This window comes from Mastigoproctus giganteus, chromosome 2, assembly GCF_048544385.1.
Source record: "Mastigoproctus giganteus isolate SK-2022 chromosome 2, ASM4854438v1, whole genome shotgun sequence".
Classification (NCBI taxonomy): domain Eukaryota; kingdom Metazoa; phylum Arthropoda; class Arachnida; order Uropygi; family Thelyphonidae; genus Mastigoproctus; species Mastigoproctus giganteus.
The window spans coordinates 74001457-74028537 of NC_143576.1; the positions used below are offsets into that span (position 1 = coordinate 74001457).

Genomic DNA, 27081 nt, shown 5'->3' on the forward strand with positions numbered 1-27081 from the left:
TAGGAGCATTAGCAACTAAGGCCATATTGCTCCGGGAATATGCGGTGGTCATTCCCTGACCTTTCCGTATTTGGTGGTCACGGGCTCGAACCCCGGTCTAATCAAGAAGCGTGTGCTACGCACTGTTGCTCCTTCCCACCTGGCTACGGAGGCGCCTAATACACATTGCACTCCCTTACAATTCTGTTTCCCTTATATCTGAGTGACACAGCATCTCTGATATCCCAAAAATATCCACCTTGGATGTCTTAACTAGCACTTCAAATTCATCAAATTTATTTACTATACTGCTGACATTGGTGTACATGCAAGTATACATGCACCTGTTCTTACTCTTAGTTACTCTAACACAGCCCGTGTATTTCATGACTCCCAGCAGTTCCTGAAATCCCCAGCAACTTGCTCTCCATGTTGCTACTCATTCTAATAGAAGAAGTGCAAGGATCATTTCCAACTCTGCCTGTGGTTGCTGTTAATCTATTAATCTGTGAATCCCCCCCAAACTAGCAGTTTTCTGACCCACACTGAAGGCCTCAATGCAAAGTTTGAAATGCTGCAATATTGATGTTCAGTATATTGCCATCAGTTTCGTCCAAATCATTGCTGACATTGTCACTAGTTCTTTGAATGCTCTAAAAAGTTGGGGGTCACCTGGATATTCAGCTAACATGACATCATTATCAACTCCTAAAAATTCGTCAAGAACAATTTTTCCACTGTTCATACTTCTCGCTTGGAGTTCTTCCCAAGATTGCTCAATATTTTATAGTAGTTCATACCTTTCATCTTTGTTAATTTACATTTTAGCAAATCCTGCTTTTCCGAAGCAATTCTTAATCAGTGTTTCGATCACACTTTCACCAACTCTGATATGCACATCCACAAATCTATAACAGAATCTATAGGTTGTATCTGCAATAAGGCCTCTAAGGTTGGGATTATTCATACCACAAATTTAAACATATACACCAACCGTTTATAACTGATTTAATAGTAAAATAAAATAAAATAAAACAAAATACTGTAAAATAATATTTACAAAAATATGATTATTTACAAAAAACAAATTTACAACAAAAATAAAATAAAATAAAATAAGTAAATAAGTTAAAATGCATTAAAATATAAATTTAAAATCGATAAAAACACTATTAAAGCTTTCGGAGGTGTCTGCCTCCTTCCTCAGCAATAATGAAATTTAAGCGACACATCCTTAAGTACCAGGTTCACGACACACGTGGATGACCAGGTGCATACTCGGTATTCCTTTCACTTGTACCACAACCGGAAGTGGTCTGGGGACAGGGAAAACTAAAACGTTTATCTCTGGCGAAAACCACTGCCTCAAAAAGGGGGTAAAGCCTAACTCCCCTGTCTCTGTTCATGCTATTGTTGCGAGAGGATCTAATCCACAGACTTTCCAGCCACTTGCGGTCCCAGAATCTATGCGCCCGGTCAAGGATCACAGCGTTGTCGGAGGAGATCTGGTGTTATTTTTCCCCAATAGTGCTCGGCAATGACGGATTTATTGAGCTCTGTGGTCCGTATCGCTCTTCAATGTTCCCCCAGATGGTCCTTGAGACGCCGTCCTGTCTCGCCCACTTAACATTCCCCACAATCCGGGCATGTGATCTCATATATGACCCCACTATTAGAATCCCCAGTAATGGGAATTCTAATAGTGGGGTCATATATGAGACCTCCGGTCTCATATATGCAACCTCCGGCCCGGGAGCTGCACACAGCGTGTCTGAAAATCGCGAAGCATCCTTGCAATGCGATCTGACAGGTCCAGATAGTAGGGAACATACACTGTGGTAAGCGGTACAGGCGGAACTACCCGATTGGGCTCTTCCTCTCTATTGTATTTATCAATGACCCTCTGGGGGTGCCACCTAAACATAGAAGATATATGTTGTGCTGTTGAATTATGTCTCTCCAGTACAACGTTGGTTTTCCAAGGAGTGATGTATAAACAGGTTCACGGCACAGCCATGGCTGTGCCGTGAACCTGTTTCGCCTCAAAGGTGGTACTTGTGCATATGTCTGTTCTGATATTCCCTGTCAGAGACTTTGCAATTTGGAATCTCCTCTCTTTGATCTTCTCTGGCTTAAAATCTCTCTACCTCATTGTGTTAAATTCATCTGTTGTCTCTACTGTTCTCCCAACTCCACTAATCACTTAGAACTCTTTGCTTCCTCTCTTTGCAACTTGACTTTCTCCAGTCCAACTTTCCTAACAGTGAGGTAATTTTCCTTGGTGATTTTAACGTTCACAACTCCAGCTGGCTTCTATTTTCTAGTCACACCGATGCAGCTGGCCGAGATGCTCAGGCTTTTGCAATTACGAATGACCTTACACAGATTGTTCATTTACCTACAAGAATACCAGACAATCCTAATCATACACACTTGATCTTTTTCTCACAAACAACCCTTCTAAGTACACGGTCGAAGTGAGAGGTCCTTTAGGCAGTTCAGATCACAACTAGGTGATTGTCTCTTCTCCAATGGAGCCTTTATCTCATGGCTATTCCCAACCTCGTGTTGTTGGGCATTACAAGAATGCAAAATTGAATGACCTGTGAGACTTCTTTTCCTTGGTCGGATTACTGTTTCAAAATTTCTGATGTCAAGGTTTGCTCAGATCGTGTCAGTGAAATTAATTCTTGCAGGAATATTATCCTTTATCCTGCACTCCACTTTAAAATCTCATCCTTTATCTAAACCTTGGTTTTCCAATAAATGTGCCAAGGCTGTTCAAGAGAAGAATGTTGCATATCGTAATTGGCTTGTTTCTCCAGTTTCATTTTCTGCCTACACCAAAAGCTCACAACAATTGTTGAACAGGCTAACAGTAGAAAACTTGCTTCTTGCCCTAATGGTAGCCGAGCATTCTGGTCTCTTGCCAAAGCTATTGGCCGCAACTTTGGCATCTCTGCTCCCAACTCTGTCCAAACCAGATGGTTCTGTTGCCACCTCAGTCAAGGATAAAGCTGACCTGCTAGCATCCCATTTTTCTTCCAACTCATGTATTAATGATCTTGGTAAAACATCTCCCACCACGCTCCATTCATTGCCTCCTGTTGTCTTCCGTCAAAAAGTTGTCAGAAGGATTTTGACGAATCTTAGTGCTAAGAAAGCTCCAGGTCCCGATGATATTTCTCCACTTGTTCTCAAAACTTGTGCTCCTGAACCTACTCCTATTCTTTGCCGCCTTTATTTGCTTGTTTCTTATTCCAAAGGTGTTTTTCCTTCTGCTAGGAAATTTGATCATATCCAGCCAGTTCCTAAAAAGGGTGACAAATCCCTCCCATCCAATTATCATCCCATTGCAATTACTTCTACTCTTTCTAAAGTAATGGAGAAATCAATTCTCTGGCTTAAAATCTCTCTACCTCATTGTGTCACATTCATCTGTTGTCTCTACCGTTCTCCCAATTCCACCAATCACTTGGAGCTCTTTGACTTCCTCTCGTTGCAACTTTACTTTCTCCAGTTCAACTTTCCTAACAGTGAGGTAATTTTCCTTGGTGATTTTAATGTTCACAACTCCAGCTGGCTTCCGTTTTCTAGTCACATCGACCCAGCAGTTCGAGATGCTGAGGCTTTTGCAATTACTAATGACCTAGCACAGATTGTTCATTTACCTACAAGAATACCGGACAATCCTAATCATACAGCCAATACGCTTGATCTTTTTTCACAAACAATCCTTTTAAAGTGGAGTGTGGAATAAAGGATTCCATTCCTACAAAAATAATTTCACTGATGCGATCAGAGCAAATGTTGACATCAGAAGTTTTGAAACACTAGTCCGACCAAGATGAAAAAAGAAATCTCGCAGGTCATCCCATTTTGCATTCTTGTAATGCCAAACATACAAAGTTGGGAATAACCATGACATAAAGGCTCCACTGGAGAAGAGACAATCACCAAGTTGTGATTTGAGGTATCTAAAGGACCACTCACTTCGTCCGTGTACTTAGACGGGTTTGTTTGTGAGAAAAAGATCAAGCGTGTTGGCTGTATTGTTAGGATTGTCCGGTATTCTTTTAGGTAAATGTACAATCTGTGCAAGGTTATTAGAAATTGCAAAAGCCTCAGCTTCTCGACCAGCTAGGTCAGTGTGACTAGAAAACGGAAGCCAGCTGGAGTTGGGAACATTAAAATCACCCAAGGAAAATTACCTCACTGTTAGGAAGGTTGGACTGGAGAAAGTCAAGTTCTAAAGAGAGGAAGTCAAAGAGCTCCAAGTGATTAGTGGAGTTGGGAGAACGGTAGAGACAGCAGAAGGATGTGACACAATGATGTAGAGAGATTTTAAGCCATAGAAAATAGAAGAGGAGATTCCAAATTAACAATTCTTTGACAGAGAATATCGGAATAGACATATGCACAAGTACCACCTTTGAGGCGAAAGGTATCATACAGTGAATAATTTGGCCAACTGATATGAGCAGTATCTGAACCAACCGATAACCGAGATTCTGTCAGGAAAGGACATGGGGTTTGGCAAACTGCAAGTGGAAATGGACATCGTTAAGATTAAAATTGAGACCACGTATATTTGTGAAATGAATTAGGAAGTGCTTGGAAGGTTTAGATCTTTTCGCAGATAAGCTTTCTTTATTAGTTTGACAATTCATGGTGTATTCAATAGTAAGAAAAAGTGGGTGGGACATGCTGTGTGAAGTAATGAAATTTTTGGATATGGCGTACACATGGTAAGAATATACCCAGCAGATCCTTGACATAACGTGGCCTCGACAATGCTCCCCATATACACACTACTCGGACTCCCTCCACTCACTATCTGGCAGAGTAGAGGTAGCAAGATTATACACTAGCTGATCCAGAATCCTCCTAGAGAGTTACCAATAGGTTTGGCGCGGTGTACTAACTAGCGACCGGCCTGCAAACACTGTTTTTTGAGAGTGTACCCTCGAAATGTAAGGAATATTGGATCTCGCCACGATGTTCATCATAACCTCAAAAGTCATCAATCATACTGCATGATGGAAGACATAGGGAAGGGGTGACCAGAACTTAGCTCTAGAGACTAAACATGGGTTCCACTACTTCAAGCCTCCAATAAGCAAAGTGGTGGTATTGCACCGGTTGAAGAGAGTTATCTAGCACCTAGTACTGCCTGGTAACATAGAGGAGTGGCATTGCACCATGTAGTGTGGGCACCACACCCTTGACCCCTGCTTACGTTGGTTCACACCTGGGTGGTCACCCACCATGTACTTGTGAATGGAGGTTATACCCAGGATTACTAACAGTCCCACCATCGTGAAGGTGCAAGCAGAGGATTTGGCTGTCACAGATCGTCCGGAGTTCGCCGAAACTGGGTCCACTTGACTTGAGTGTCACCCGAATATCAGTTCCATCAGCGTTTTAGACTCCCGGGTAGCAAGTACAGCTTGTCTGGCATATCTGAGTGAATGTATGTGACAACCTCTAGTTAAGCGAATTAAAAGAGCTAAAGGGATTACCATTCTATAATTTAGTGGTACCTGGTAAAACCTATCTGACCACCTGTCCAGTGTACCTCTGTATGTCGGACAGATGGTCGGATAGCTACAAGTCTCGTTGGTCAACAGTGAGCAGATCAAGGTGTATGCCTAATGGGCTCTGGCCCACCTTCTACTGCAGTGGTGTCCAACCTTTTCCCGTACAGGGGCCATATTCAAAAAAATTCAAAGTCAGATTTCTTTAGTGTGTTACATTTTCCATATCTTGTTGCTTGTAAAAGTAAAATTGAAAATATTCGAAAATTTTATTAAGTACAATACGCAATTACATTTAATGAGAATTTTTTTCATAATTAGCAAAATTTAAAATGCTGTTTTAGTTCACTTTCGTTGCAGACCGTAGGTTGGACACCTTTGTGAATGAACTGTAAGCGCCCCGTTCAAGAATTAGGAGGAGGTAATTTCTTTTATAATAATCATCTGTTGTTTCGCAGAAGTGCGTTATCCACATTTTTCTGTAAATTTTCCCTATCTCTGTTTACATGGCACAGTACCTGAATATCGGAATGATTGTGACATTTCAGACAGTTACAAAAAAGAAAAAGAAAAAATTTAAATTTAAGAACTAGTGACAATACCGATGACAAGAGAAGGAAAACAAGGACAACGAAGGTATTAAACCTTCTAAACATGAATTGTTGGCATTTGGTGAAAATGAAGTTAGAAAATTGTCAATTAGGTGACAGTTAAATACAATTTGTGGGTTTCGAGGGTACCTAATTGAAAAGATGGTTTCGGAAGAATTGAAGAATTTGATGGACGCTCTGAGTATGATACAATTTCATCGAGTGAATGTAAACGAGGATTTTCACATATGAATCTGATTGCCAGCCCAACCAGAGCTTCGTTGATGACAAAAACACTTTCTTCACTACTGTTTATTAAATTGTAGGCCCACCACCTACCCTCTTCGATCCAGCAAAATATGTCGATTCATGGCTGCTTCGGAAAAGTCATTCAGTAAGAGACACACAAAGAGGAAGAAAAGAAGTCAGCATAGGGTGTTGTCAGATGAGAACTTAATAAAAATTTGGAATATTCTACAAAAACTTTATTATAAAATTATATTTACTTATTATTTTTAGGGGCTATAGTTTAACGAAGGACCCTTAAAATGTCACTCGGTTGTCTGTCTGTCTGTCACAGCATTGTATCTCTGGAACCACTCAATCTATTGACTAGAAATTTTGCATGGGCTTGCACATCAAGTGGGCCAACATAATGCCATATTGATCATTGTTGACAAAAATTTGTCTGAGAAATGGAGGGGGGTTAAAATGTGGGAAATAAAAATGTTGTCGACAACCTATAGCTACACCATTGTAAAGAGCTCAACGAGTATGTTTAAAATATAATTTTTAAATATTTTTAAAATGAAATATGGCGGCATCAGACAGGAAAATGTAATTTTCGTTTCTCCCCACTATTTCCATCGCTAACAGAGCTAAAATTTTAAAATCACATTAACTATGCGTTATTCAATGCTTATCAAGGGAAAATTATTCCGATTGAAATCCATCATTTATTTTTGTGTTAAAATTAGTTCAAAATCTTTTTTTTTGTTGCACTTCAATTTATTGAACTTCAATAGTGCTTCTTTTTACTAAGTAACTCTATTAGCTACAAAACGGTTGCTAAATAGTTAGTTAATAATTCTATAAAGGTCATTTATAAATTTCGCGACAAGTATTTCTTAAATATTTTCAAAGCTGGGTTGTCCCGGCAAGGAGGTACTCAGAGAGCCAGTGTTGAGGAGGTGGTGGTGGGGAGGACCTGCATGGAGCCTTGCAGGGCCCTCACCTGTCAGTCGCTTCTCACCCAAGACTTTAATCGCTTCTGCAGGAAGTAGTCTGAATCGTTTCTCCCACCCTTGATTATTAAGTTTAAGGCCAAGCCGGGGTACTAGAAACTTTTTTCAGTTTCTAGTACTGAAAAGTGATTTCATGTTTTATTAATAGTTTTTTTTATTATTATTATTTTCCTTTTAATGCACAGCATAAATTAATAAGCCAGAAAAACTTTTAAAATGAGACTAAGATTCAAGTGTCAACTTTCTATGACAGAAAAAATCAAATTCTATATCTCTCCTTTCTTTCTTTCTTTTTTTTTTTTTTTTTTTTGTCAGGATGACACTGAGTGCCCAGCACTCAGTATGACATGAATTGTTGACAGATTTATTTACTTATTTTATTCACATTTTACTTGTTTTTTTATATATACTTGAATAATAAATTTATACTTAATAAACTGTGTTTATATACTAAATTTGTTGTTCTTATTCCAAAAATATTCATATCCTTTTAATTTTAAATTTTTCCTGATAGCAAATAATGAGTGCTGGCACCTATTTCTTTACAAAAAAAGCACTGTATATATATATATATATATATATATATGTTTTATTTTATTCCCATTGTTATATACCATATCTGTTTTACCATCCAAACTGGAGTCCGCCAAGGGGATGTAGCCTCCCCGTTGCTTTTCAACATTGTGGTCGACGCCATTATGAGGCAAGCATTCAGAAACAGACGGGGCATACAATATGACAAGGATCACTATGTGACTGACCTGATGTTTGCCAATGATAGTGCTATCTTTGCTGGTAACGACTCTGAAGCCACGGACATCCTCTTCGACATTGCCCGCATTGCCCAGCCATACGGTTTGAAGATCAATGCTGATAAGACAAAGGCCCTGAGAACAGATGGGTCGCAAGCCGCCATCTATCTCAAAGGCGTCCAGATCGAGCAAGTGCAGGACTTTAAATACCTTGGGTCGCTGGTCCAGGAGAAGAAAGTTGCATCCACCATGGAAATCCACAGTAGAATTGAACAGGCGGCCACTGCGTTCGCCTCGCTCAAATGGTGTCTGTGGAAGAGGACCAACATTTCCACAAAGACTAAAATCCGACTCTTCCGGACTTTGATCCTGCCCATTCTCCTTTACAGATAAGAAACATGGATTTGTCTCAAGCTAGATTTAAACAAACTTCAGGTATTCCAAATGCGATGCCTGCGGCAGATTTTGGGCATCTCACTTCGTGACTGCATCACTAATGATACCATCCGCGCCAGATGCCAACAGCAGCCAACCATTGCCGACCAAATCCAGAAGCGAAGGCTTAGATGGTTTGGCCACGTATGTAGAATGGGCACGAACAGAATACCATCCACACTCCTTTGGAGACAACGACCCACCCAATGGAGCATCCAACGGACCATGCCTAGGAAAACGTGGGCCAAGCAAGTGGAAAATGACTTGAAGAGCCAACGTCTCGACCCTAACCAGGCCAGGACTGATGCCATGGATCGTAAAGTATGGAAGAACATCACAGAGCAAGTCCGAAACCCTGCGGCACCTACAGCAGCATATTGGTTGCATGGCCAACCACCTCCCCCAGCTGCCAGCTAAGGACCAAGAAGAAGAAGAAGAAGATACCATATCTATAGTTTTATCCAGTGCTTTTTTTGGGATGGTACGCAACAGTACGGCATACCAGCACCTTTATTAACAGTGACCTGTGACATTTGGATGTAATGCACTTTGAAATTTTTAATATTCCGTAAATTTGCTATTCAAATAAGCTTAAAATTATTTAACTAAATTTGCATTTTTCACTGTCTATTGTTAAGATATTTTCTACATTAAACTGTATAATAATTTTTATAATTCTAAATTACTCGGTCTGACCTCTGTTTAACAAAGTCCTTTTATAGCGAATTATTTTGAATTCCTCTTGGAAGTTACATTTAAAATACTTTGTTGAGCTAGAAAATTTTCATATAGCGAACAGATTAGGAGAGAATATACTCAGTACGTACTGTTTGTATTTCTGGCCTTCAAGCAATTTATGCAATTAGTGCTGCTTCGCGAATTAAAAGGGCTAAAGTGATTACCATTCTACAACTTAGTGGTACCTGGTAAAACCTATCTGACCCCTGTCCCACATACGGAGAAGTCGCGCTAATCAGCAGTGAGCAGATCAAGGGGTATTCCCAACGGGCTCTGGTCCACCTTCTACTGCAGTGGTGTCTAAACTTTTCTATTACAGGGGACGTATTTAAAAAAAAATTCGAAGTTAGATTTCCTTAGTACGTTCCTTTTTTCCATATCTTGTTGCATGTAAAAGTAAAATTGAAAATAGTTGAAAATTTTATCAAGTACAATACACAATTGCATTTACTGAACAAAACCTTTAATGAGAAAAATTTGATAATTAACAAAATTTAAAATGCTGTTTTAGTTCACTTTCCTGATGGGCCGTAGGTTGGACACCGCTACGAATCAACTGTAAGCGTCCCATTCGAAAATTAGGAGGGAGTAATTTTCTTTTACCGCAACGAATAATCATGTTGTTTCGCGAAAGTGCATTATCCACATTTTTCCGTAAATTTTCCCTATCTTTGTTTACATGGTCACAGTACCTGAATATCCGAATGACACCGACATTTTGGACAGTTCCAAAGAAAAAAAATAAATAAAAAAATAAAAGAAAAGGAAAGGAAAGAAAAAAATCCAAATTTAAAAACTAGTGACAATACCGATGGCGAGAGAAGGAAAACGATGACAACAAAGGCATTAAACCTTCTAAACGTGAAATGATAGCATTTGGTGAAAATGAAGTTAGAAAATTGTCAATTAGGTTACAGTTAAATGTAAGAGATACAATTCGTGGATTTCGGGAATACCTAATTGAAAAGATAGTTTCGAAAGAATTGAAGCATTTGATGGACGCTCTGAGTAGGATACCAATTTCATTGAGTGAATGTGAACAAGGATTTTCACAAATGAATCTGATTGTCAGCCCAACCAGAGCTTCATTGATGACAAAAACAGTTTCTTCACTAGAGTTTCTTAAAACTGTAGGCCCACTGCTGACCTGCTTCGATCCAGCAAAATATGTCAATTCGTGGCTGCTCTGGAAACATCATTCAGAAAGAGACACACAAAGAGGAAGAAAAGAAGTCGGCATAGGGTGTAGGATGAGAATTTAATAAAAATTTGAATATTCTACAAAAACTTTATTATGAAATTATTATTTTACTTATGTTATTTATTTTTACTTATTATTTTTTGGGGCTGCAGTCTAATGAAGGACCCTTATAATGTCACTCGGTTGTCTGTCTGTCCGTCCGTCACAGCATTGTATCTCTAGAACCACTCGACCTAGTGGCTTGAAATTTTGCATGAATTTGTACATCATGTGTGCCAACATAACGCCATATTGATAGTTATTGAAAAAACATTTGTCTGAAAAATGTGGGGAGGGGGGACAAAATGTTGTCAACAACCTACAGCTTATTATACATCGATGGAAAGAGCTCAACGAGTAGGTTGAAAATATAATTTTAAAATATTTTTTAAATTAAAAATGGCGGTGTCAGATAGGGCAATTTTCGTGTCCCCTCTGCCTCTATTTCCGTCGCTAACGGAGCTAAAAATTTAAAAATCCCATTAGCTATGCGTTATTCGACGTTTATCAAGGGAAAACTATTCCGACTGAAATCTATCATTTACTTTTTGTGTAAATGATAGATTTCGAAGTGCAATTTTAATTGCACTTCGATAGCGTGCTTCTTTATATTAAGCAACTCGCCTTTTGGTGACAAAAAAGTTCCTAAATAGTTAGTTAATAATTCTATAAAGGTCATTTATAAATTTTGTGACGATAAATATTTTTTAACAATTTTCAAAGGTGGAGTTGTCCTGGCAAAGAGGAACTCAGAGAGCCAGTGGTGGGGAGGCACCTGCGCAGTTTTGCACAGCCCTCACCTGCCAGTCGCTTCTCTCTCAAGACTTTAATCGCTTCCCCAGGAAGAAGTCGGAGTCGCTTCTCCCACCGTCGTCATTCACAACAACTGCAAAGACTCAAATAACGTTTTCGTTAGTTCCTCAGTTTTAGACCAAGCTGGGGTACTGGAAACTGTTTTCAGTCACCATAAAGCTCTCTATTTGAGATACTACACTAACCATTCGTGACTATGGACCCTTCACATCCTGAGTGCCCGGCACTCAGTAGTTGATCGATTTATTTACTTATTTTACTCATATTTTACTTATTTTTTTTTATATATATTTGAATAATAAATTTATGCTTAATAAACCATGTTGATATACTAAATTTGTTGTTCTTATTCCAAAAACCTTACTATGAAAGTAACAATATCAGGAGAAAAACAAACTTTTAGAATACTTTTCATAACCTTTCAATTTTCAATTTTTCCTGATAGCAAAAAATAAGTACCGGCACCTATTTTACTACAAAAAAAAAAAAGCACTGGTTTTATCTATCTAAAAACTCTTGAACCAGCTTTGTTTAAATGTATCCTATTTCTACGAAACAGATTCCTTCTATCTACGAGTGCAGGCCAAGCTGATAAAAATTTCCTCCCGAAAGCCCTTCAAGTCTTCAGTTAATCCACAAGGCTTTCATCATATAATCCTTCCTATCGTGCCTGGGGAGAACTGCAGACACAGACATTCTGACCTAATTCATGGCAATTCTTCACCATGGTTCTATATTTGTCTAACAAATCATCAGATCATGTATGTTAAATATCATTAGTCCCCACATGAATAATAATATTCTCTTTATTCTCCTTAAAATCTGACAATCTGTTGATCATCATTAATTATTGCTCTTGACAGACATATCCTGGTTCTAGCATTAGCATTGGCATTTGATGCAAGAAAGCAAGCTTATGCAGCATCAGCCAAAAAAAAAAAAAAAAAGAAACCGCTTCCAATTCACCCCTCTGTTCGTTCAAAATACCTGTCCAGCTAAGCCTTAAACTTATTTAGGCTATCAACTTCCACGACAAGGGATGGAAGTCTGTTCCACCAACCAACCAACGACCTGCTGGCTAAAGGCAAATTTCCGCACCTCTATCCTAGATCTGTCTTTCCTCAATTTGAATTTATGCCCTCTCAGGTGATTATTCTGAGCAAGAGGAAGAATCCCATCAGCACTGAGCATGCTCAAACCATTCAAGGCTTTATACACCTCTATCAGATCACCTCGCTGGTGCCAAGTCTCCAGACACTGTAATTTGCAAAACTTAAGCCTTTCGAGTTTGGGTTCGAGAGTAGTCTGTGCGGCCACAGCTATTTTGCAGCTCCTGGAGAAGAGAAGTTTTTTCTGATTTATTTTCTGTTTTATTAGCTTAAATTGGCATATTTACTTATTTTCTAGAGTAGTTTTATATTCATAGTTACGATACTTAGTTTAAAGTTTAACTTGATAGAGATTTTGTGGGTATTACTTAGTATCGGTAACAGTATCAAATCCACGTGTTACAAATTGCAGCTCCGTTGAACGAGAGGTTTTTAACGGTATTTAGCTGATTTATTAACCAATTGTTATATCAAATTATTATCTATAAGTAGCTATAGACCTAGTCAGGATCCTTAGTTTATTCTAAATTGAGACAGCAAGATTTGGAAGTTAATCAATACTTAAGAGTCCGTAGAAGTACCATTTGTAATTACCGCCATTGTAACATGATACAGCATATCCGGAATTCGATAGCATTAGCTTTGTATAGTATAGTATAGTGCATAATATAATATTGTCAATTAATCAGTAAATCTATTAATCTTGTTAAACTTCATTGTCAATTAAATTGTACTTTTAACTATATATATAACGACTTAGAGTACAAACGTAACAAATAATTAATACATAACATGATACGGAAGTTATATAAAGGGAACTCGTAGATAACACTCGATACTGAAAAATAAATATAGTGTTATAACTGTGTTAGGATACAAGTTTAAGGTTTTAATTTTGTTCTGAAATTGTAATTTTATTGACATTAAATCGAAATCATGACTCAAACCAGAGCAGCAAAGCAAAGGGCTCAAGCTAATAGGAGTGCTGTGGCTCAGGGGAGAACTGAGGGGGGGGCAGTTGCCCTCTGAATCACAGCCTTTTAAGATGCACTGTTTGCTTGATGTTTGCGGAGCAATCGGGTACGGGACATGATACTGCCATGGGGGATGTCTTTGTGTGTGCACGATGCAAGGAGTGCAAGGAAATTAGGCGACAACTCAGCGTTGTTATGGGACTATATGAGATCTTGAAGGACAGCGTGGATGACCTCGAAGGAAATAAATTAAGGGGCCCATCAAGCTCTCAGCTGACCACATCAACGCCAGAGCTTGCACTTGGTCATCTTGCAACACAGAGGCAGCCCCCAAGGTAGAATGCACTGGTCCCACAGGAACTAGTAGTTGTTGGTGACTCTATTGTCAGGGAAACGGGGAACATGCTATGTAAAAAGGATAGGTGGAACAGGACCAGGGTATGTCTGCCAGGGACAAAGGTTGATAACGTTGTAGAGTGGATATCATCTTTTAAGGGCACAAAAGGTGATATAGTTGTACATGTTGGCACTAATGATATTAAGAGTAGGAGACCGGGGGAATTACTTAACAAGTACAGGTCATCACTGTTGAAAAACAGCCGTGAAGTAGGGTTGAATTTGAAAGTGTCTGCAATTCTGCCCAGACACGATAGGAGGGAGTATATGATGAGAGCCTTGTCGATCAATTTGGCCCTGGAAAGATTGTGCAAGGCTCAAGGGGTAGAATTTTTTTCAGCCTGGACTGTACTTGTTAACAGGAGAGATTGCTTCTACAGGGATGGGATACACTTAAATAGAAAGAGTGCAAGAATATTTGCTGATGCTATCGAGGCAGTGTTAAGTGGGTCGGAAAACTGCTGGCTTCGGGGGAGACAAAGACAAATAGATTAACAGTAGCCACTGACAGAGGTGAAAGAGATTCTTGCACTGCTTCTATTGGAATGAGCAGAAGCCTGAAAAACAATATGCAGGATATTTAAGAGACTCCTGGAAGTCATTGCGGTACAAGTAAACACATGGGTTGTGTTAGGGTAGCTAAGAATAGAAACAGGTGCATGTATACTTGCATGTATACCAATGCTAGGAGTTTAGTAAATAAATTTGATGAATTTGAGGTTTTGCTCAAAACATCAAAGGCAGATATTGTTGGGACATCAGAGACATGGTGTCACACAGATATAAGGAATGCAGAACTGGAATTTGGGGAGTACAACGTCTACAGAAAAGAATAACAGGAAGGGAAGGGAGGAGCGGTTATGCTATTAGTTAAAAAACACATAAAATCGAATTAAGTGAAGCCACTCGACATCGATGGGCAGGGCAGTGTCGAGTCAGTTTGGTGTGACATAAGCATGGATAAATTAAAATTGAGAGTAGGAGTGTTAAGCCTTTACAAAGAAAGGCTTAAGTTTTGCAAATTGCAGAATCTGGAGACTAGGCATCGGCGAGGTGATCTGATAGAGGTGTATAAGGCTTTGAATGCCTTGAGCATGCTCAATGCCGATGGGATTCTTCCTCTTGCTCAGAATAATCACCTGAGAGGGCATAAATTCAAATTGAGGAAGGACGGATGTCGGATAGATGTGCGGAAATTTGCCTTTAGCCAGCGGGCAGTTGGTTTGTGGAATAGACTTCCATCACTTGTTGTTGAAGTTGATAGCCTAAACAAATTTAAGGCTCAGCTGGACAGGTATTTCGAATGAACGGAGGGGTGAAATGGGAGTAGTGGTTGTTGTTCTTTTTTTTTTTTTTTTGGCTGATGCTGAATAAGCTTGCTTTCTTGCATCATATGCCTCTACTAATTCTAATGCTTTCTTCGTAAGAGCACCCCTTTGTTCCATTCACTAATCTTGTTACCATTCTCTGTACTCGTTCCAGCAGCTCTACATCCTTCTTGAAATGAGGCCTCCAAACCTGTATACAGTACTCTAGGTGAGGCCTGACCATTGCCTTATACAAGGGAATAATCACCTCCTTATCCCTACTGGAAAAATTCCTATATATCATTGACAATACACCATGAGCTACTCTTGCAGCTCGTCTGCACTGCTCAGAGAACTTCATATCTGCCTGCACAACCACCCCCAAGTCCCTTTCATTCTCTACCACTGTCAGTGTAGTACCACAGAGTTGATATGTTGCTCTGGGGTTGCTGTTTCCCATATATAGTACTTTACATTTGTCAATGTTAAACTTCATTTGCCACCTCTCAGCCCATCTGCTCAACCTTTCCAGATCCTGTTGCAGCAGCATAGTGTCAGTAGTGCCCTTGACAACTCTGCCTACCTTTGTATCGTCTGCAAACTTCGACATTAAGCTTGATATACAATCATCAATATCATTTATGAATACAGAAAACAATAATGGACCCAACACTGAGCCCTGAGGGACTCCACTAATAACATCAGTCCATGACGAGCAGTATCCATTGATTACCACTCTCTGTCTTCTCCCCCTCAGCCACCCCTTTATCCACAGCAGCAATTTGCCTCCAATGCCACACTGCTCCAATTTGTGCAGCAGTCTTCCATGTGCAACAGTATCAAAAGCCTTTCTAAGATCCAAGTATATAATATCAAAGTTATTCCCTGCATCCAGGTCCTTTGTGACTGCATCATAGTATCCAATCAAATTGGTCAGGCAAGACTTCCCCTTAACAAAACCATGCTGTGTCCGAGCTATAACTGAAGTCTTGTCTAAATGATCCTGCAGTGCTTCTTTAACTAGTGCCTCCATTAATTTTCCTGGAACAGATGTTAAACTCACAGGTCTATAATTACTTGTGTCAGCCTTTGATCCTCTTTTGTGAATTGGGGTCACATTTGCACATCTCCAGTCTGTGGGTACCTCCCCTGAGTCCAAGGAAGCTCTCATAATTATGGCTAAGGGTTTGCTTACTTCCTTTGCTGCCTCCTTTAATATAACTGGATAGATCCCATCCACCCCGGGTGCCTTTCTTGTGTTTATCTTCAACAATTTCTCCTCCACTTTACTCTCAGTTATTACAAGATTCTCTAGCTTAATTATAGAGTTGAATACACCTCTGGCTTTCCGCTCGCTAAGTAACTCCTCATGTGTGAATGTCGATGCAAAATATTCATTTAGTTTGTTAGCTACCTGAGCAGGATCATCAACAGTTGACCCATCGATATCAAGTGGACCAATCTGATTCATCCCCTTCCTTCTAGAGTTTACATAAATAAAGAACTCTGCTGTTTTTCTTCGCATCCCTTGCCAGAGATTTCTCGTAATCTGCCTTCGCCTGCCTAACCTCCTTTGTAACTTGGTTACAGATCAACTTGTATCTCTCATAGGCTTCTGTGTCATGTGTTAATTTGTATGTATCCCATGCACGTTTCTTCTCTGTCATATGCCTCACCAGTTCATCCGACATCCATTTAGGCCTAAACCTTGAACAATATTTCTTAGTTGGTATGTAAAGCCTAGTAGCTTCCAAGATAAGTTCTTTGAATGCTTCCCATTTTGCATTTGCTGTTGGTAACATCATCAGTTGGTCCCACTTATAGAATTTAAATACTGTCTTAGTACATCGTAGTCGTCTTTACGAAAGCAATATCCCTTCCCTTTACCCCTAATGGTAGTTACCTCTTTGAGTAAATCCCACTTCAGCACACTGATCACTGCCACCTAGTGGTTCATTTATCTGCAGATTCTTAATGCATGAAGAATCACTGCTGATAATCAAATCAAGAGTATTCCTCCCTCTAGTTGCCTCCCAAACATGCTGATGTAGAAAACATTCATCCAATAAATCCACAAAAGCCTTGCTAGTGTGTGAGTGACCTGCCCCCAAATTCCAGTCAATATCTGGGAAATTAAAATCTCCCATTATAAGACTCACTGATTTACTGGTCCACTATTTCCCTGTACAGTTTCTTATTATACTCATCAGAGTCATTAGGCCTGTAGCACACTCCTACTTTCCATTTTGATCTCCCAATGCTTATGTCACACAAAACTGACTCGACTCTGCACTGTCCAGCGATGTCCACTGGCTTCACTTCCTTGAATTTTATGTATTTCTTAACTAATAGAATAACCCCTCCTCCCTTCCTATCCAGTCTATCCTTTCTGTAGACGTACTCCCCAAATTCCAGTTCTGCATTCCTTATATATTGTGTGACTCCACGTCTCTGATATCCCAACAATATCTGCCTTTGATGTTTTGAGCAATACCTCAAATTCATCAAATTTATTTACTAAACTCCTAGCATTGGTGTACATGCACCTATTTCTATTCTTAGCTATCCTAACGCAACCCATGTGTTTACTTGTACCGCAATGACTCCCAGCAGTCTCTGAAATATCCTGCATCTTGTTTTTCAGGCTTCTGCTCATTCCAATAGAAGCATTGCAAGAATCTCTTTCACCTCTGCCAGTGGCTACTGTTAATCTATTCTTCTTTGTCTCCCTCCAAGCTAGCAGTTTTCCGACCCACCAAACACTGCCTCAATAGTATCAGCAAATATTCTTGCACCCTTTCTATTTAAGTGTATCCCATCCCTGTAGAAGCAATCTCTCCTGTTAACAAGTATAGTCCAGGCTGAAAAAAATTCTATCCCATGAGCCTTGCACAATCTTTCCAGGGCTGAATTGATCGCAAGGCTCTCATCATATACTCCCTCCTATCGTGTCTGGGCAGAATTGCAGACACTTTCAAATTCAACCCTATTTCATGGCTTTTTTTCAATAGTGACATGTACTTGTTAATCAATTCTGCTGGTCTCCTACTCTTGATATCATTAGTGCCAACGTGTACAACTATATCACCTTTTGTGCCCTTAAAAGATGATATCCGCTCTACGTCATCAACCTTTGCCTTTGGCAAACATACCCTGGTCCTGTTCCACCAATCCTTTTTACAAAGCATGTTCCCCGTTTCCCTGACAATAGAGTCACCAACAACTACTAGTTCCTTTGGGACCAGTGCATTCTGCCTTGGGGGTTGCCGCTGTGTTGCGCGATGACCAAGTGCAAGCTCTGGCGGTGATGTGGGCAGCTGAGAGCTTGATGGGCCCCTCAATTTAGTTCCTTCGAGGGCATCCACGCTGTCCTTCAAGCTCTCATATAGGCCCATAAGAATGCTGAGTTGTTGCCTGATTTCGATACACTCCTTGCATTGTGCACACACACAAAGACATCCCCAATGGCAATATCATGTCCCATACCTGAATGCTCCACAAACGTCATGCAAGCTGTGCATTTTAGAAGGCTGTGATTCAGAAGGCAACTGCCCCCCTCAGTTCTCCTCTGAGCCACAGCACTTCCATTAGCTTGAGCCTTTTGTTTTGCTGCTCTGGTCTGAGTCATGTTTCTTTTAATTTAAATAAAATTTCAATTTCAGTTTATAACCCTAACTTATCTCCCAACACAGTTATAACGGGATATATATTTTTTAGTGTCAAGTATTAATTATTTCCGAGTTCCCTTTATATAACTTCGATATCAGTTATGTATTAATTAATTATGTTACATTTGTAATCTAAGTCGGTATATGTATTTAGTTAAAAGTTCAATTTAAATGCCAACAAAGTTCAACAAGTTTAACAGATTTTACCGATCACTGAAAATTTGTAACCTATACTATACTAACGCTATCTAGGTTCGATATAGAACGATCATATGACAAAGACAAAGGCGGGAAGTTACGAACGGTAAATCTATGGACACTTAAATATTAATTGACTGATGTTGCAGAGCGAATATCATCTTTTAAGGGCACAAAAGGTGATATAGTTGTACACGTTGGCACAAATAATATGAAGAGCAGGAGACCGGCAGAATTACTTAACAAGTACAGGTCACTGCTGAACAAAAGCCGAGAATTAGGGTTGAATTTGAAAGTGTCTGCAATTCTGCCCAGACACGATAGGAGGGAGTATATGATGAGAGCCTTGTCGATCAATTCGATCCTGGAAAGATTGTGCAAGGCTCAAGGGGTAGAATTTTTTTCATCCTGGACTGTACTTGTTAACAGGAGAGATTGCTTCTACAGGGATGGGATACACTTAAATAGAAAGGGTGCAAGAATATTTGCTGATGCTATCGAGGCAGTGTTAGGTGGGTCGGAAAACTGCTAGCTTGGGGGGAGACAAAGATCAATAGATTGACAGCCACTGGCAGAGGTGAAAGAGATTCTTGCACTGCTTCTATTAGAATGAGCAGAAGCCTGAAAAACAAGATGCATGGTATTTCAGAGACTGCTGGGAGCCATTGCAGTACAAGTAAACACATGGGTTGTGTTAGGGTAGCTAAGAATAGAAACAGGTGCAGGTATACTTGTGTGTACACCAATGCTAGGAGTTTAGTAAATAAATTTGATGAATTTGAGGTATTGCTCAAAACATCAAAGGCAGATATTGTTGGGATATCAGAGACATGGTGTCACACAGATATAAGGGATGCAGAACTGCAATTTGGGGAGTACAACGTCTACAGAAAGGATAGACAGGATAGGAAGGGGGGAGGGGTTATGCTATTAGTTAAGAAACACATAAAAACCAAGGAAGTGAAGCCAGTCGACATCGCTGGACAGTGCAGTGTTGAGTCAGTTTGGTGTGACATAAGCATTGGGAGATCAAAATTGAGAGTAGGAGTGTGCTATAGGCCTAATGACTCTGATGAGTATAATAAGGAACTGTACAGGGAAATAGAGTGGGCCAGTAAATCAGAGAGGCTTATAATGGGAGATTTTAATTTCCCAGATATTGACTAGAATTTGGGGGCTGGTTACTCACGCACTAGCAGGGCTTTTGTGGATTTATTGGATGATTGTTTTCTACATCAGCATGTTCGGGAGGCAACTAGAGGGAGTAATACTCTTGATTTGATTATCAGCAGTGATTCTTCATGCATTAAGAATCTGCAGATAAATGAACCACTAGGTGGCAGTGATCACAGTGTGCTGAAGTGGGATTTACTCAAAGAGGTAACTAACATTAGGGGTAAAGGGAAGGGTTATTGCTTCCATAAAGGCGACTACGATGGACTGAGACAGTATTTAAATTCTATACAGTGGGACCAACTGATGATGTTACCAACAGCAAATTCAAAATGGGAAGCATTCAAAGAACTTATCTTGGAAGCTACTAGGCTTTACATACCAACTAAGAAATATTGTTCAAAGTTTAGGCCAAAATGGATGTCAGATGAACTAATGAGGCATATGGCAGAGAAGAAAAATGCATGGGATACTTACAAATTAACACATGACACAGAAGCCTATGATAGATACAAGTTGATATGCAACCAAGTTACAAAGGAGGTTAGGCAGGCGAAGGCAGATTACGAGAAATCCTTGGCAAGGGATGCAAAGAAAAACAGCAAAGAGTTCTTTACTTATGTAAACTCTAGAAGGACGGGGATGAATCAGATTGGTCCACTTGATATTGATGGGTCAACTGTTGATGATCCTGCTCAGGTAGCTAACACACAGTGTATTCACATAGTGTATTCAACTCTAGCAGTAAGCTACAGAATCTTGAAATAACTGGGAGTAAAGTGGAGGAGAAACTGTTGAAGATAAACACAAGAAAGGCACCCGGGGTGGATGGGATCTATCCAGTTATATTAAAGGAGGCAGCAAAGGAAGTAAGCAAACCCTTAGCCATAATTATGAGAGCTTCCTTGGACTCAGGGGAGGTACCCATAGACTGGAGATGTGCAAATGTGACCCCAATTCACAAAGGAGGATCAAAGGCTGACACAAGTAATTATAGACCTGTGAGTTTAACTTCTGTTCCAGGAAAATTAATGGAGGCACTGGTTAAAGAAGCACTGCAGGATCATTTAGACAAGACTTCAGTTATAGCTCAGACACAGCATGGTTTTGTTAAGGGGAAGTCTTGCCTGACCAACTTGATTGGATACTATGATGCAGTCACAAAAGAACTGGATGCAGGGAATAACTTTGATATTATATACTTGGATCTTAGAAAGGCTTTTGATACTGTTGCACCTGGAAGACTGCTACACAAATTGGAGCAGTGTGACATTGGAGGCAAATTGCTGCTATGGATAAAGAGGTGGTTGAGGGGGAGAAGACAGAGAGTGGTAATCAATGGACACTGCTCATCGTGGACTAATGTTATTAGTGGAGTCCCTCAGGGCTCAGTGTTGGGTCCATTATTGTTTTCTGTATTTATAAATGATATTGATGATGGTATATCAAGCTTAATGTCCAAGTTTGCAGACGATACAAAGGTTGGCAGGGTTGTCAAGGACACTACTGACACTATGCTGCTGCAACAGGATCTGGAAAGGTTGAGCAGATGGGCTGAGAGGTGGCAAATGAAGTTTAACATTGACAAATGTAAAGTACTACACATGGGAAACAGCAACCCCAGAGCAACGTATCAACTCTGTGGTACTACACTGACAGTGGTAGAGAATGAAGGGGACTTGGGGGTGGTTGTGCAGGCAGATATGAAGTTCTCTGAGCAGTGCAGACGGGCTGCAAGAGTAGCTCATGGAGTACTGTCAATGATATACAGGAATTTTTCCAGCAGGGATAACGAGGTGATTATTCCATTGTATAAGGCAATGGTCAGGCCACACCTAGAGTACTGTATACAGGTCTGGAGGCCTCATTTCAAGAAGGATGTAGAGCTGCTGGAACGAGTACAGAGAAGGGCAACAAGATTAGTGAATGGAACAAAGGGGTGCTCTTACGAAGAAAGGCTTAAGTTTTGCAAATTACAGTGTCTGGAGACTAGGCACCAGCGAGGTGATCTAATAGAGGTGTATAAAGCCTTGAATGGTTTAAGCATGCTCAATGCTGATGGGATTCTTCCTCTAGCTCAGAAAAATCACCTGAGAGGGCATAAATTCAAATTGAGGAAAGACAGATGTAGGATAGACGTGCGGAAATTTGCCTTTAGCCAGCGGGTGGTTGGGTTGGTTGGTGGAACAGACTTCCATCCCTTGTGGTGGAGGTTGATAGTCTAAACAAGTTCAAGGCTCAGCTGGACAGGTATTTTGAACGAACAGAGGGGTGAAGTGGAAGTGGGTTTTTTTTTTTTTTTTTTTGGCTGATGCTGCATAAGCTTGCTTTCTTGCATCAAATGCCTCTACTAATGCTAATGTTAATTAACTTTCAAATTTCGCTGTCTCAATTCAGAATAAACTAACGATCCCTACTAGGTCTATAAGCTACTTACAAAAAATAATTTGATGTAAAAAATATTCAATAAGCGGCTAAATATGGCTAAAAAACTTCTAGTTCAGTGGAGTAGCGACTTGTACCACGTGGATACCGTTACCGATACTTTTATGCAATTGCAAGGCCAAGTAAAGAATAAATACGCCAAATTAACCAGAAAATCACAAAATAATGCTATACTACTAAATTTAAATCAAAAGTTTTAGAAAAACAATAATTTCAAATCAATAAATAAGAAAAATCCATTTAGCGGCTTTGAACACGTCTGGCCCCTACTAGCCTCGTCAGCAGACTCAAAGTTCTAGTACACCTATCCTTATTACAAAAAATATTTCCCAGTTCCCTGACAATAGACTCTCTCAATAGAACTAAATCCTTCTAAACCAGAGCAGTTTGCACATGGTGAGTCTGCTCAGGAGCCAAAATCAGGAGTGCAGCACTTAGTAGATTACTAGAGTCTTGATTCCCTGACAAGCTGCCAGTTACATTATTCTCTAATTAAAGCACCCATTTTTAACTAAATTCTTCTGAATCAGAGCAGTTTGCACTTAGTTATTCTGCTCTGGAGCCAAAATGACGAGTGCATAATTTGGTATATTAATAGTCTTGAGTCCCTGACGAGCTCCCAGTTACATTATTCGTTATGGAAAGCACCCATTTTTTAAGTGACTCAACTTCTAGAAATGTGCCAAATTTTAACTTTAGGTTGGTACAACAATAACAAAGAAAAGAATCACCAGGTGAGCTATGATTATCCACTAGGTCGACGCGAGAATACATGACATGGGTTCTGCAAATGATAAAACTATGATTCATCCATCGCCATCATCTATTTCTTTATGACTCATGGTACGCTCTGACGAAGTGTTCATGGTGGATCTTGTCACAGCCATTGTTAGATTTACTAAATATCAGAGAAAGTGATTATTATTATTAATGTACATGCAAGTATAGCTGCACATGTTCTGACTATTAGTTCCCCTAACACATCTCATGTCTCCAAAACCTTGCTTTCCAGGCTTTGTACGTTCCAATAGAAATTGTGAAAAATCACTTTCACCTCTGCCTGCAGCTCTAGTTAATATATCAGTCTGTGTATTTCTACCCCCCCCCCCCCACAAACTGTCAGTTTTCCAACCCACATAGCACTGCCTCAATAGCATCAGTGAATATTCTTATACTGCTCCAACTTAAGTGTATTGTATACCTGTAAAAATAGTCTCTCTCTCTCTCCAGTGGCAAATTTATTGACAATGCTCTCAACATGTACTCTCTCTCCTATCATGCCTGGACAGGATTGCAGATACTTTTAAATTGAATCCTAAGTTAAGACTTTTTCTTAACATTGCCCTGTACTTGTTAATTAAATACAGATCTTTTAATCTTAAGATCATTAATGCCCACATGTGCAACATATATGTCGTAAAAAAGAACAGATGGAATAAGAGCAGTCTGCCAGGGACAAATAGATAATGTTGTACAGCAGCTGTGATCTTTTTAGGGCACAAAAGGTGATAATGATGTACACACTAGTACTGATGATATTAAGAATAGATCTGAAAATTTAATTACAGGGCAATATTGAGAAAAAGTCACAAGTTTGGACTGAAATTGAAAGTGTCTGCAATTCTGGCCAGACACAATAGGAAGTACTTGAAAAGTGTCTTGTGAAAAGAGTCTTGTGAATGAATTAAGCCCTGAAAAGACTATGCAAGGCTGATGGGATAGAATTTTTCTCAATGTGGTTTTTGCTTGTTAACAGGAGTTTTCTACAGGGATAGGATACACTTAAATAGAAAGAGGGGCCAGAATATTTGCTGATGCTAAGTTCTTCCTTGAATTTATTAAAACTACCCAACTCTACAACACTGGATGGAAAAAAGTTCGGACAATCAACCACCATCTGGCTGAAAGCAATTTCAAGCAACATCCTTCCTGAATTGGAATTTATGCTCCTTCACATGTGTAAGCTAAGAAAAAGGCTCATGGGGTAGAATATTTTCAGTCTGGGCTGTGCTTGTTAACAGGAGAGACTGCTTCTACAGGGATGGGATATACTTAAATAGAAAGGGTGCAAGAATATCTGCTGATGCTATCGAGACTGTTAAGTGGGTCGGGAAACTGCTAGCATGGGGAGGATACACAGACAAATAGATTAACAGTAGCCGATGGCAGAGGTGAAAGTGATTCTTGCACTGATTCTATTGGTATGAGCAGCAGCCCAGAAAACAAGGTGCTGGGGAATTCAGAGACTGCTAGGAGCCATCAGAACGAGTAAATACATGGGCTCTGTTAGGGTAGCTAAGAATAAGATCAGGTGCATTACACTTGCATGCATACCAATGCTAGGAGTGTAGTAAATAAATTTGATGTACTGGTCAAAACATCAAAGGCAGGTATTGTTGGGATATCAGAGACGTGGTGTCACACAGATAAAAGGAATGCAGAACTGTAATTTGGGGAGTACAACGTGTACAGGAAGGATAGACGGGATAGGAAGGGAGGAGCGGTTATACTATTAGTTAAGAAACACAAAATTTAAGGAAGTGCATCCAGTTGACATGGGCGGACAGTGCAGTTTGAGTTAGTTTGGTGTGACATAAGCACTGATTATGTCACACCAAAATAGAAAGCAAAATAGAGAGTAGGAGTGTGCTATAGGCCTAATGACTGTGATGAATATAATGAACAGCCGTACAGAGTAATACAGTGGGCCAGTAAATCATATTGTCTTATAATGCGCGATTTTAATTTCCCAGATATTTACCGGAACTTCGGGGTTGATCATTTGCACACTAGCAAGGAGTAATACTCTTGATCTGATTATCAGTAATACTCTTGATCTGTTTATCTTTATAAACGGGTTGAATATGAAGGTGGGGATTACAGTTGAATTAGGATTGAATTTGAAGGTTTCTGCAATTCTGCTCAGACACAATAGGATGGGGTATCATATCATGCATTAACAATCTACATATAAAGGAGCCACTAGTTGGCAGTGATCACAGTGTGCTGAAGGTGGGATTTACTCAAAGAGGTAACTACCATTAGGGATAAAGGAGAGGGTTTTTGCTTTCATAAAGGTGACTACAGTGGTCTGAACCAGTTTATAAATTCTATACGGTGGGAACAACTGATGATTTTATCAACAGCAAAGTCAAAACGGCAAGCATTCAAAGAATTAATCATGGAAGCTACTAAGCTTTTCATACCAACTAAGAAATACTGTTGAGGTTTAGGCCTAAATGGATATCAGATGATCTAATGAGACATGTGGCAGAGAAGAAAAATGCATGGGATACATATAAATTAACAGGTGACACAGAAGATTATGGATGATATAAACTGGTCTGTAACCAAGTCACAAAGGAGGTTAGGCAGGCAAAGGCAGATTACGAGAAATCTTTAGCAAAGAATGAAAAGAAAAACAGCAAAGAGTTCTTTACTTAAGTAAAACTCTAGGAGGATGAATGGTATGAATCAGATTGTTCCACTCGATATCAGTGGTTCAACTGTTGATGATCCTGCTCAGGTAGCTAACAAACTAAATGAGTATTTTGAATCTATATTTACACATGAGGAGTTATTCTGGGAGGGGAATACCAGAGGTGTATTAAACTATGGTAGTGAGTTAAATGATTTTTTAATAACTGAGAGCAAAGTGGAGGAGAAATTATTGAAGATAAACATAAAAAAGGCACCTGCAGTGGATGGGGTCTATCCAGTTATATTAAAGGAGGCAGCAGTGTAAGTAAGCAAACTCTTTGTCATAATTATGAGAGCTTCCTTGGACTCATGGGAGGTACCCATGGACTGGAGATATTCAAATATAACCCAAATTCACAAATGAGGATCAAAGGGTGACAAGTAATTACAGACCTGTCAGTTTAAATGCTGTTGCGGGGAAATTAATGGAGGCACTGGTTAAAAAGCAGGGCAGAATCATCTAGACAAGTCTTCAGTTATAATTCGGACACAGCATGGGTTTGTTACGGAGAAGTCTTGTCTGACCAATTTGATTGGATACTATGACATAGTCACAAAGGAACTGGATGCAAAAAATAATTTTGATATCATATACAGGAACTCCCTGACTTACAGAAATTTGACTTTACATAAGTTTTTGCTGGCCGGTGCAAACTTAAAATCGTGGAAATGTATTCTACATCCCGCAGGAATAAATGGAGGTATAGTGAAAATATCGTAATGTGAACCAATAACACTGGTTTTTTTTTTGTAATTCGTTTCAAATCCTTGGAAGTTGAAAATTTCACTATATTACTAAGCTAATTATATCTCTAAAAGTCATATTTATAATGGAAATTGCACTACCCTTTCATCGTTATCATATGTTCCCATTATAAGAATCAATTTTGAACGCCTTTGTGATATTTTTCTAAAGCACGTTTCTGGAGGTCACTACCAAATAACAATAAAAACAATTTGCACTTTCCGATTTATTGGGCTTTTCTGTTAGTATATCTTATTA

General features: G+C 39.5%; 1 protein-coding gene across 2 annotated transcripts in view; it reads right to left on the bottom strand.

The window, feature by feature from the left end:
- Frmd5 (FERM domain containing) overlaps nucleotides 1–27081 on the bottom strand; it is a 433883-nt gene that overhangs the window by 213401 nt on the left and 193401 nt on the right. The window lies entirely within an intron of this gene.